Raw genomic sequence first — 11,761 nt, 5'->3', positions numbered from 1 at the left:
CTGCGTTCTCCCTGCTGCCGGACTTGTGGACTCCTTTCTCCTCTTGCATCTCCGTCAGCAGGGGTACGCCGTGACGACAGAGGGCCCCCGCTGAAAATCAGTTTCAAGACAAGCCCTGGCGGTCTTGATGTACGCTGAGCGGGTGCCTTTTTGTCAGAGGGCCACAAGCAGTTAATTGTCCACTTGTTTATTTCTCTCTGTTTTAATCTATGTCTTACCTGCTTGTATACCTTTCTTGCAAATAAAAGTTTTATATTCTATTCTATTCTATTCTATTCTATTCTATTCTACATAAATTATGCGACAAAGTTTTTTAGGAAGAAAGAAAGAAAGAGAAATAGTTTATTTAGGTCAAAATGTTTCATCAGTACGTTTTACGAGACTCATCCTAATTATCTATCGAAGACATTATTCTATATAGGTATAAGAGGTAACAAATGAGGTGAAATCAATCTTTTGATCAATTTCAGTTAAGATTTTAATTGTTTCAGTAAAATTTCATGAGTACACTTCAATTCTGTCCTACCTAAACCTGCCTCTACACTGGGCTCATATATCTTTTGGCAGTGGAGTGCCGGGAATGGCTCGTGGTGATCCTACATTGAACAGATGCCCCGATCTTTTATTATGTACAAATTGCCTCTTAAGTGCTCGCAAGGATACCGCTGGTTTATTGGCAAGAACGGATTGTTGTATTTGACCCTACTATTAAATGTACAGGAATAGATCGGGGAATATGGTGTAATACATAGTTTAGCACACAATGTGTTAGATTTAAATACACTTTAATAACATGAACTTAACCAGTGTTAGGGAAGATTGTTTTATCGTTAAGATTACGTGGAAGAGATTATGAAAAGATAGTGAAACGCTAGCTGTTGTGGCTAGACCAGGATATGGGTATTCTCAAATTCCAGAGTCACAAGATCAGGCGAGAGAGATCCAATGTAGAGTCAGTTCTTGAATTGATTTTAAAAAATCCATCTCACTGTAATTTTGACTTTTACAGTCTTTTTGCTACAGTTAATAAGACACCCAGTTCCAGCTCATATCCATCTTTCTCTAGCAATGCGTACTTAGTAAAACTTTTTTCATTACTTGTGTACAATTCTTAACGTGTATCTTTCTTGTTGCAGCGATGCACACGGTGGCGTGACACCGGGTTGACGAGCCTCAATCCGCGAGATGTCGCAGCCGCCGCCGGGGCGCGGGCGCGCGCGGCCCCCCGGCCCGCCGTCCCCCTTGCACTACCGGCCCCCCTCGCCGTGGGCGCCGAGCCCTCCCCCCCTCATATCCGGTCCGAGGCACTCCACAGCCATCGTCTCCCCTCCGCCAGTCCAGCCGTCCCCTAAACCTTTCAGGCCACTACACTCCCCAGCGTTCCGGCCTCACTCCCCGTCCCCTAGCTCACATTTTTCCATTTCCCCGTACCCCATGTCCCCGACTCTCGGTCAGAGTCCGGAGTACTATTATTCGTCTCCGTATGAGCCGGTGCGCGAGTATGATTACGCGGGAGTGCCCCTGGAGCCTCCGCCGCCGCCGCGGCCCATGATCTACGAGGAGGAGGAGGAGCGAGGGCCCTCCACGGCAGAGATCATCGCCAACCAGTCGCAGGAGGGCTACGTGGATGAGAAGCTAGCGGAGTATCAATTGACGATTCAGTTATTACAAGGTATGTTGATATTTGTGAGGTAGTTTTCAAAGCTGTTTGTAAAATTAGGAACAGAGAAGATAAGCGAAAGAAATTTAAGGATACTGGTAAAATGGATGACAAAATATCGAAATGGAAGTTAGGGTTAAAAGTAATATAAATGTATTATACTTTTTACCTTTTCAATAGAATTTTTATCCTCGACTAGATAAAGAAGGAATTCATCAGTTAGAAAAATGCTGTTCTTGTATTTTTCTTCGTGACTCTTTTGATTGATTTAAAAATCGAAAACTGACCATCTGACACTGACCCACCATCAGAAGCAACAATAGAACATTAGTCAGAAGTATCAAGGCTGGTTTTGATTTACGGCGCATCCAATTAGTAATACAAACATAATTAATCGGTCCGTCTGCAGCGCTACTCACGCGCCAATGTTTTCGTTGGATCAATCACGTAGAGAATATTATTCGAAGCACAGAAGATTTGATACACTTGACAGGTGATCTTCTAAAACAGTTTCTGAATATAACAATTACTGGCAGTCACAGAATCGGTGAGATCTCCGAATAGATAGTATCGAAACAACACCCTTTTCCTATTATTAAAGACTAGCTGTGCCCGCGACTTCAACACACTGATCACTGTTACTTCGGATGCGGTTACCGAGGATTTCTTTAAATCCCACCGCTGCCACCAAATGTTGTACGAGGTCTCGAGATTGGAGTTTTAAAAAACAGTTTGTTAAGTATTTGAAGTTTATTCACTTTTTAAACATTAATTTTAAAGACAACCCGTTGCAGCAAGCTCTCAAACCGAACTAAACTTTACAGTGGGGCCTCTGGCGCTCCCATAGTTTAGAAACGCTGACTCGGCGCGACAGCGGCGGGTCAGCCTTATTCTATACAAAGACCGGGTATTAACAGTACGCGTGAAAACCCGTTTTCGCAACATTTTTCATTGTTGCTCTGCTCTTATTGATCGTAGCGTGATTTTGTATAGCCTATGGCCTTCCTCGATAAATGGGCTATCTAACACTGAAATAATTTTTCAAATCGGACCAGTAGTTCCGGAGATTAGCGCGTTCAAGTAAACAAACAAACAAACAAACTCTTCAGCTTTATAACATTAGTATAGATTAGTATAGATAAAGTAGTAGGTATCCTTGAAATAATATGTTACTTGGAAACTACTGTTGAATTACCAATCGCGATAAAAGTAACAAAGTGGTTACGACAAATAACGATGCGTTTACAACACGCCAAGAAAACACAAGAAATATCGATCAAACGATCGACCGCCATGAAATTTACAGAGGGAGTATAAATCTGAAGTTACTCCTTCCGTGGCAACAGTATCGGAGCGTAATGAAATCGGGTCACGCATACGATTTGAGATTTCCTAAAAGCAGAAGAGCGTAACATAAACAAAATCAAATATCCAATATCCTGCTCGGTCAAAAACGGAAAATTGGAAAATCTGAATTTTCATTAAACTTGACTTATCTGCCTCGGTTCTGGATAAGATTTCCACACGTACAATGTAACAGATTTGTCTTTATTTTAATCCAAAATACAATAATAAAGCGATAGTATAATTAGAGCTGGCAGTTGATGGAATTCGTATAAAGCAGGGCACTTCATCCAATCCAGGTCAATTTAAAGCGATCTAGACTAACGGGCGTTTATCGCTAGATCTCCATTAGCACTCGGGAAACTTTAGTGCGAATGTAACTGACACAATCAGCGTTATCGGTTTCTAGTTTCTACTACCATACGAGCTTATTATTGCGTTTTCAGCGTCATTTAAATGATCATATCTTGTCAATTTTATTTAATTGCGATTCAACGTAGTATTCTCATACCATGGAGAGGTATTCGAGATGTAGACACCGCAACTGTCCGAAAAGAAATATGATTTCGTGCTTCTGTTCAAATGAGTTATTTAGACGTCTGCTCGTAAACTTTACCATCAGGGCTGTAAGAATTATGAGGACCTTTCATATTTATACTGTGGCTGATTTCAGAAACAAAAGCCTGATTTCAGAAGACTTTTAAAATAACATACATAAGGTTGAATGATCGGAATAACTAAGTGATTTCATTAAATTGGAGTGACTTGAATTTATTTCGAGCTTGTTGTGCTCCACTTTGAGTGTTTACAAACACATGAGTGTGAAACTGACTCAGCCCGAAATGTCAGCGCTGCAAAATGCTCGCTGCATTTTATTTAGCTTTTCTCTCTGAAACCAGCGGCACGAGTGAAATAATGATCATTGTGAACGTTTGTAAAGCAAATTTTATTGACTTGGAATGCGATGCAATGGAGCATAATATTCTTTTGTAGAGACTTTATTTGAGTAGCACGTGCCATGTTAAAGAAAGTTTGAAAAGAGAAATTATTTCTTTTCAGTTGTAATTTATACTCCTGCAGTTGTTCTTTAAGTTCGTATTCATTGGACTCCTTTAATTTTTGTTGCGATTTTCAATTCCCAAAACCAGTAATTGCTGGAATTAATTATTGTGTAACTGTAGGAGTTGTATTGAGCCCCCTGTAGACTGAAGTTCTCGCAAGACCAAAAGCCCACCGACAGGATTAGTCATAAATGGCATCGTTTCACGATATACGAACTTAACTAGTTTACATAGAGTGGCACAAGTAACGTGAAAATTGTCTTCTGACGAACGCGTTTATGACGTACCTCGATGCACCGGTGTTACTACGCTCAGTGTGGCCTTAGCCTTACTGATCTGATGTCAGACATATTTCTGGCGGAAAAGAAACGAATTCCCCCGTGGGTTGAAGATAAACAAACTATAGTTTCACGAGAATTGAATTGCTAAATGTACGATGTTTTAAAACATGAACAAATTGATTTTGATTTAGTGCCGAAGCAAAGGTGGCCTTAAAGATGTCATAAAACTGTAAGCGTTATTTTAAAATATTACGTAAATACACGGAAACAATATTCGGGATATTTTATAACTAGCAGTACCCGTAATTTTACAATTATGGGATTCAGGATCTATGCAACTCCCTCCTTCCACTCATGGTTGTACCTGCCTCAAAGCATACCGAATGTTAGGAGAGCGCACATCAGGTACTTACTGCTGCATCGATTAAATTATTTTTATTTTACTAGATTGGTAGATCCATTTCGAAGCGCTGTTTCTTCCAGCGTAGGTTGTCCTCTTAAATATAGGTTGGTTATAATTAAAGCCCATAGTTAAAACCAGACACTAAAAAATAGTGACTGAATTTCTTGCGTTGCTTCTTCTCAGCACTGATGAGCACTGGCCCATGGCCCATTGCATATTGTCCCGAAGCAGTGGTAGGGTTAAAGTAATACAGATACGTGTAAAAGTCCTACTAAAAAAAATGAATTTTATAAAAATGTTAATTGCCCGAAAATCTATTTGATTATAATTTTATTATATTACTCCCCTGTAACCAATATTTCACGACTGCCCTTTACATCGACAAATAGTTTTGGCGTAAGCGTTCGTGTGCGTAAGTCGCGTACTTTATGCGCCGGCGCTGGTCGCTCGCCAGCCGGTAATTCGCGAGGCGTCACTGTCACTGTGACATCGATAGACTTTATTAATTTACCACACAAAAGTACAAAACATTAGCAAAAAAATTCCCAAATCGAAACGGCTCAATTTAGGCGAGAGTCCAATGGATTCGTTGGATTCGATTCATTGGACCGCCGATCGAGAATCAAGAAAAGCTTAAGTTAGAATTTTTTCGACCACTGGATTATAGTGGTGAACGTGGTTTAATCATACAAGTGGTGAACCCACTCAAACTCATTAGAATTCTTTAATACTATGAGTAGGCCCTTTTCAGTGCACATAAATACTAAGCTTGCCCTACTATTGCTTCGGGGCAACATATCGGCTGGTGTCTGGCACTCATAACGCTTTTTTTTTATTTTATTTTTTTATTTTCATTTTTTGTCGGCCGTTTGGTGTAGTGGTTCGAAACGGACTACTATTCCGGAGGTAGCGGGTTCGATTCCCGCACAGTACAAACATTTGTGTGCATGAACATATTTGTTTGTATTGGACTGGGTGTTTTCTATGTATAATAAGTATGTATTTACAAAAAAAAAAGTATTTAAGTATGTTTATATCCGTTGTCTAGTACCCATAGTACAAGCTTTGCTTAGTTTGGGACTAGAAGCGCAGTGTAAAATGTCCAAGGATATTTATTTATTTATTATTTTCTACATCAGGTGACATACAAACCAACACACTTCTCGCTGTGGGTAAAAGTTAGGTACCTACCTATTTTCGATTTGGGTCCGATTCGACCAAACTTTTATCCGAGAATAACTCCTGGTACTCTTGTTTGGTCGAATCCACCCTTAGTCATCATAATGGATTTAGAATCTATTGTTCTATTTATTTTTCAAAAGCCGTCACACTCGCCACCAGTGCACCGAGACTAAAATATACGACAAAAGAAGATCCGATTGCAGTCATGATTGATATTGACAGCCGCAGACCGGCTTGAGTGACGCATTCGCTAAGTTTTATGTTACATTTGCTTTGCCCGCAGCTTCGCCCGGGTTAACGTTTCGGACTTTATCATACATTATCATCATCATCATCATTTCATCCACAGGACGTCCACTGCTGAATGCTGCTGTCCCCCAATGATTTCCACAATTGTGGTGCCCTTTACCATACATTGACCCTTAAATTGGAACTTTTTATTGGGTTATCCCTTGGGAACTACTTGCAAAAGCAATGGAAATATCGATAAATAGATATTTAAAATGATTCTCGATATTATTTAAAGGCTATGAGCACATTTCTGTGCTGATATAACCATATTGTCAATCTCATTAAATTAAAACACATTGAATGCTATTTAGAATGTAAATAGTACCTAAATGATCATCATTCTTCATCAGCATCGGGTCTTCAAAAACTTGTGTTTGTTAGTGTCTACTTTACGCACTTTTCAATGCGTACTTATCTATTAAACTGCTTACGTACTTATTAATAGTTTTTATTTAAAACGTAATTTAAATTGGATCTAAAGGCGATCAAAACAAAAATAAACTTTACTTTTGATACTGACACAGTTTTGTGTGATGTTCTCATCAAAAATGAAGTTGTTAACGTTCAGTTTCGCGTGAAACTGAAAGTGATTCGAAGTGGGCTCCAAAACAAACATTAGTCTAATGTTACCACTAATAGGTACGAAGGTTAAATACGTTAGATTTACATACAGTTGGATACATTGTCTTGTTAAGAAACGACGAACTCACATAGGTTCCATCTCATACGAGATAATTGATTGATTTTTCTGCTTTCTACGAGTATCCTACCAGAATCAGCATTCAGCATTGTCTACAGAACAAAATTGATCAGTTTATATGTATATCCTACATGATTTCCTGCAATTTAGTTACGATTGTTTTTCTTACATCTTGAACTGATTGTCACTGCAACACTGCTAGTTTTAAATAAATTAAGTCTAATTTAGTCTGGCAATTTTATTGCTTTGAGGCTGAACCATTTCTCTATTTTTCTCTTTTCACAATTAAAATTAAGACTTTAAAGTCTTTCTATTTATTTCCCCTTTTAACCGACTTCATAAACTAAAGCAAAGATTGGCTTCTGTTTCCGATTATACATTAGTAAATTGTAGCACTGAGCCATGACATCATGCACCTTGCCACTTGCGCTCGCGCACCCAGCCTCGTTGTTTCCGTTCTAAAACCGAAAAACTACTCAAAGATTTACGGCTGCGCGAATTGAATCTTTACTCCTCCAATATTTTACGGCGCACTCAAAGACTTTTATATCCGGCTTAAATTCATCTTTTTGACAGTTTCTGCCTTAATATTTTTCAATAGGTCATTAATCTAGTCCGGCTCGAAGGACAATGTAAATGTTCTAGTTTAGCAAAATTCGTCCACCAATATTTTTTAACTATGGAAACATATCTTATGGAGATTTTGCGAAAAATATAACTGGGAGTTACTGAAAGTTCACGTGGTACCTACTTGCCCCAATTTTTTACAGGTTGTTTTTGCATAAGACCTTCAACGCGCTTTAGAGCCGATCCTTAACTTCGAACTCGTCCTATTTTCAGTTCATAGGACAATTACTGTGCCTTTACTAGTTTGGCTAAACTTGGGCATGAATCACGTGAGCTTTTAGCAACTTTTCAATCTGTTTATTCACGGTGTAGTAGATTCTGGCTACACAGAAGTTGCTGCATGGGGAATGAGAGGAGGGAATTGTGATCTTTAAATGTTACTGCTCCTAATTGAGAAGCACCTATATGTTATTCGGATTTGACAAGTGGATAATGTTTAAATGATTCGTAATGGCTGAGACAGCTCGAAGAGTGAGGAATGGGCCACGCGGCGTCCCCCGGCGTCACCGGCCAGTCGCTGGCTGCTAGCCAGCCAGACTTCCTCGCCCCATTGAACTATAATATAAAACATTGTACTACTTATAGTACAGTACAAATGTATTACATTTACATAGTATATTAGATACAGATGAAAGTAAAAAGGTGGGGTTTCGTGATAAAAGAAATAAAAATATATAAATTTTACTCAACTTTATGCATGGATATTTAATTAGCAAGATCGAAATAATGTAGCAAAATTATGGGAAAAACCTTTGCTAAAAAGACTTAACTAATATTGAGTCTTGACTTTTTTGTTAAGCCTAAAGTGCACTCATGAAATTCTAATTTTAATAAAATGCAATGACCATTGACCACTAATTACAATTTTTGACGCTTGACAATATTGTTAACATTTTGTTAATTGACAAAGTTGCGCAACGTTTTGTAAGCCACTTAACTCCTAATTCGATAAATAACAAAATTATTACACTAATATTTATGTTTCTGTAATCGGCTTTTGGCGTCTGTCCACTAATAAGTAGGTATTTTTAGGTGAACATGTTTTTTTTCAATGTTGAAACTATCCGTCATGTAATAAATATAATTAATTTTGTTGCTAGTTTGGTAACTCTTGACAGAAATACATTTATTTTAACAAGTAGGCGGAAAATCAATTATTATATTGATATAAAATGCCAGATATATATTCGAATTAATATAAAATAATATAAAAATAAGTATTTTGTGTCAAAAAGAGTCTTTTAAACTCTATTATTTCAGTCATAGTCTTGAAATAAGGTTCAATATATTTTCTAGAATCTAGACTAGATTATTGACTTCTACCTTATCATTGGACCGACAGGCTATAATACGATTATCAGTAAAATCGATTCATCAAAACTTTTCCGTTCCATCATCGTCTATTTCAGCGCAGTGAATACTCGTACGTGAATAATTATAATTATTCATACTTTTCTATTCAGCACACGCTACTTCATAAATGTTACTAAAATAATGTAGGTAGGTACTTTAATAACCAGTAAACGTTAGTTATTTTGTAAATGATATATTCGTGCGATAGAATAACAACAAATAGGTTTATGCATAATAAAAATAGCACATTCTAACGGATGTAGAGACTGGCCACCTGTTGGTTTGCGTATGAAGACTACTTCACCAGAAGTCTACGATATAAAGACAATGCAATAAGTAAACACTTCCTTCAGTGTTTACTGTAGAAGCACACCTTTAATGTATCAGATTCAAATGGAGTGTGTGTGGGCAGGCTTTCCACTATGTGGTGGACCGACGATCTGGTGAAGGTCATGGGAAGCGCCTGGATGTGGGCAGCGCAGGACCGTTGTGGAAATCCTGACCCGGGAGACTTTTTCTAGCAGGACGTCATTTGGCTGAAAAAAAAAACGAAATGGAGAATGTTCATTCATAAATCTAATGTATGATGAGTGCCATCTGCATACGCTCGTGCCTTTGAGCATATCAGCTGTAACCAGCGTGCCACATCCTTTGCTCTCTCATCAAAGTCTCCTCGAGCACATTGGAGTCTACTATGGTAGAGGTTACCTCTTCGCATTTATGACAGATCTTCCGAACTCTCTATAAATTAAATTATTAAGCTTCATTTTGGCAAATTATGAAATTGTAACGAAATCTCTGATACTTCATCACTATTTCTGTCGTCCGGTCGTTCGTGTCGCCGCCCAAGTCCTTACAGCGTATTATGTCACGTCCATTATGGCGCCTGACCAACAGCTGATGTTGACGTCACGACTCCCGACCGACGCACGCGCATTCGTAATCCTCTGCGATTCCGAACGTTCGAGGTCGATGCACGATGTGATAACCTGTTTTGTAATTTGCGAAAATAGCTGTGAAGTGGAGATAGCTGTCTGAGATTGCAAGAATAAGACATTCAGGAGTTCATTTTCCCACAATGCAATCCTCGCGCCTCCCACAAATCCATTCATACTGGTATTAGACGCTAACATATTAGTTACTAATATTGTACTCGTAAAAACTGGTAAAAGTTACAAGTAGGTAACTCAGGATTTTTCATACATACTTTGTCAGACTAACTATAACTTCTATACCTCATTGATTTCGACATTGAGCTTTTGGTGCTATAAAATGTGCATTGTAATGAAAGTACTGATACCCATTAAGTCACAATACGGATTATGTTTTTTTTTTCGGACCATCTCTTAAACCTACCTACATCGTGTTTTTTTCTTTAACGTATATTTTTGTTAAATGTTTTTAACTTTCAGTTGAGTAGATCGTCTTTCGATGGTGTCTTCCGTCTATGATCTTCCTTATTTTAATCGTCTTGCGCCAATTTCATAACTATAGCCAAGATTTGGCTTGTTTACTTGAAATGCTCGAAATAATTCACAAATTAGAGCCAAAACGTCGCAACATAGGACGAGTTGCGGTTGGTTAGTTTTATAATTATGCGATCCTTATCGTAAGTAAATAAAGACTTGTTATTTCTGCCACATTTATGCGAGAGTCCGTTTAAGACGTTTATAGCTGTATACTCGTAACAGCATCCGTTCGGTGTAATGTTTCGGCCGAATGCGAATGCAGTTTGCCTTTTAGTAACATTAGCACTTGTAACGTCATGTTCTATAAAAGCTAATTTAGCAGCTATTTCATAAATAGCATCATTTTGTGTGTAAATTTTTTTAGGAGTAGCTTTGCTATTTTGTTTTGAAGGTAAACAGTCAATAATTCTCATTTATTGTCCAAAAACGAGACGGTCTGGTAAACTGTTGAGGTAGAAGATCCCGCCCCACCCATTATGGTCTTCAGTCTCCGCTGCAGGAGCAAGACTCTTCAATTTATCAAAGGTAAATGCAGGACCCAGCCCACGTTCTCTAATGCCCGTTTTCACCATCAATCCCTAATTTTTAAATGACCCTTATGAAAACAAAACTCATATAATGTGTTACCATAGGGGTCACTTAAAAATTAGGGTTTGATGGTGAAAACGGGCATAAGTCACCCAAATAAGTTGAGGAGGCTTGATGTCCACATATTCCCTAGTCTCATTTTACGATATCCACCGAAAGAGTAGCAGAGGTGGTCCTATTCTACGTTGCCGATACCGCACGACATAAAACTAAATACATTTCGAACATTCGAAAAACCTTCAAGAAATGTTGTACCAACTCCCTTATAATTTGCACCGCACTTTTTCACATTCGCCTGACACGTTATTTGCGTCGCTGACCTAAATACGACTGAAGCAATGAATGAATGTTTCTGAGAAGCGGCCATACTTCTAAATATTACATCGATTTGGCATAGGGTTTCAGGCACGTCGGGCATCTCATTGCAAATTGCACTTTGTATGCGCTTAAGATGTGATAAATAGTAAATATGAATCATTCTTCTTGAGAATCCTTGTTGAGATTTGGAGCGAACTTCATATTAGATTATCCTGCTTTCGCCTCCGAGATTTATTTTACCATGTAGTACCCCTGTANCTCCTACAGACTAATGTACGTGATAAAATATATTCGTTAAGCGTCGGATCAATCTAGCTAGCACGTATTTTCTATAAAAATGTGTCAAATGATCCGTCAGACAGGCTATCCACATCTTATCCAGAAGTGGCGAAACAGGCCCTTACTAAGCGATTGTGAAATATGTCCATAATTTCAAATAAGAATAGTTAAAAAAAAATTAAAAACACGCTTTTAATTACTAACA

The sequence above is a fragment of the Ostrinia furnacalis genome, unplaced genomic scaffold, assembly GCF_004193835.3.
Source record: "Ostrinia furnacalis isolate ACB-3 unplaced genomic scaffold, ASM419383v2 OfSCF1913, whole genome shotgun sequence".
Taxonomy (NCBI): domain Eukaryota; kingdom Metazoa; phylum Arthropoda; class Insecta; order Lepidoptera; family Crambidae; genus Ostrinia; species Ostrinia furnacalis.
Note: the sequence above shows the minus strand (reverse complement) of the source record.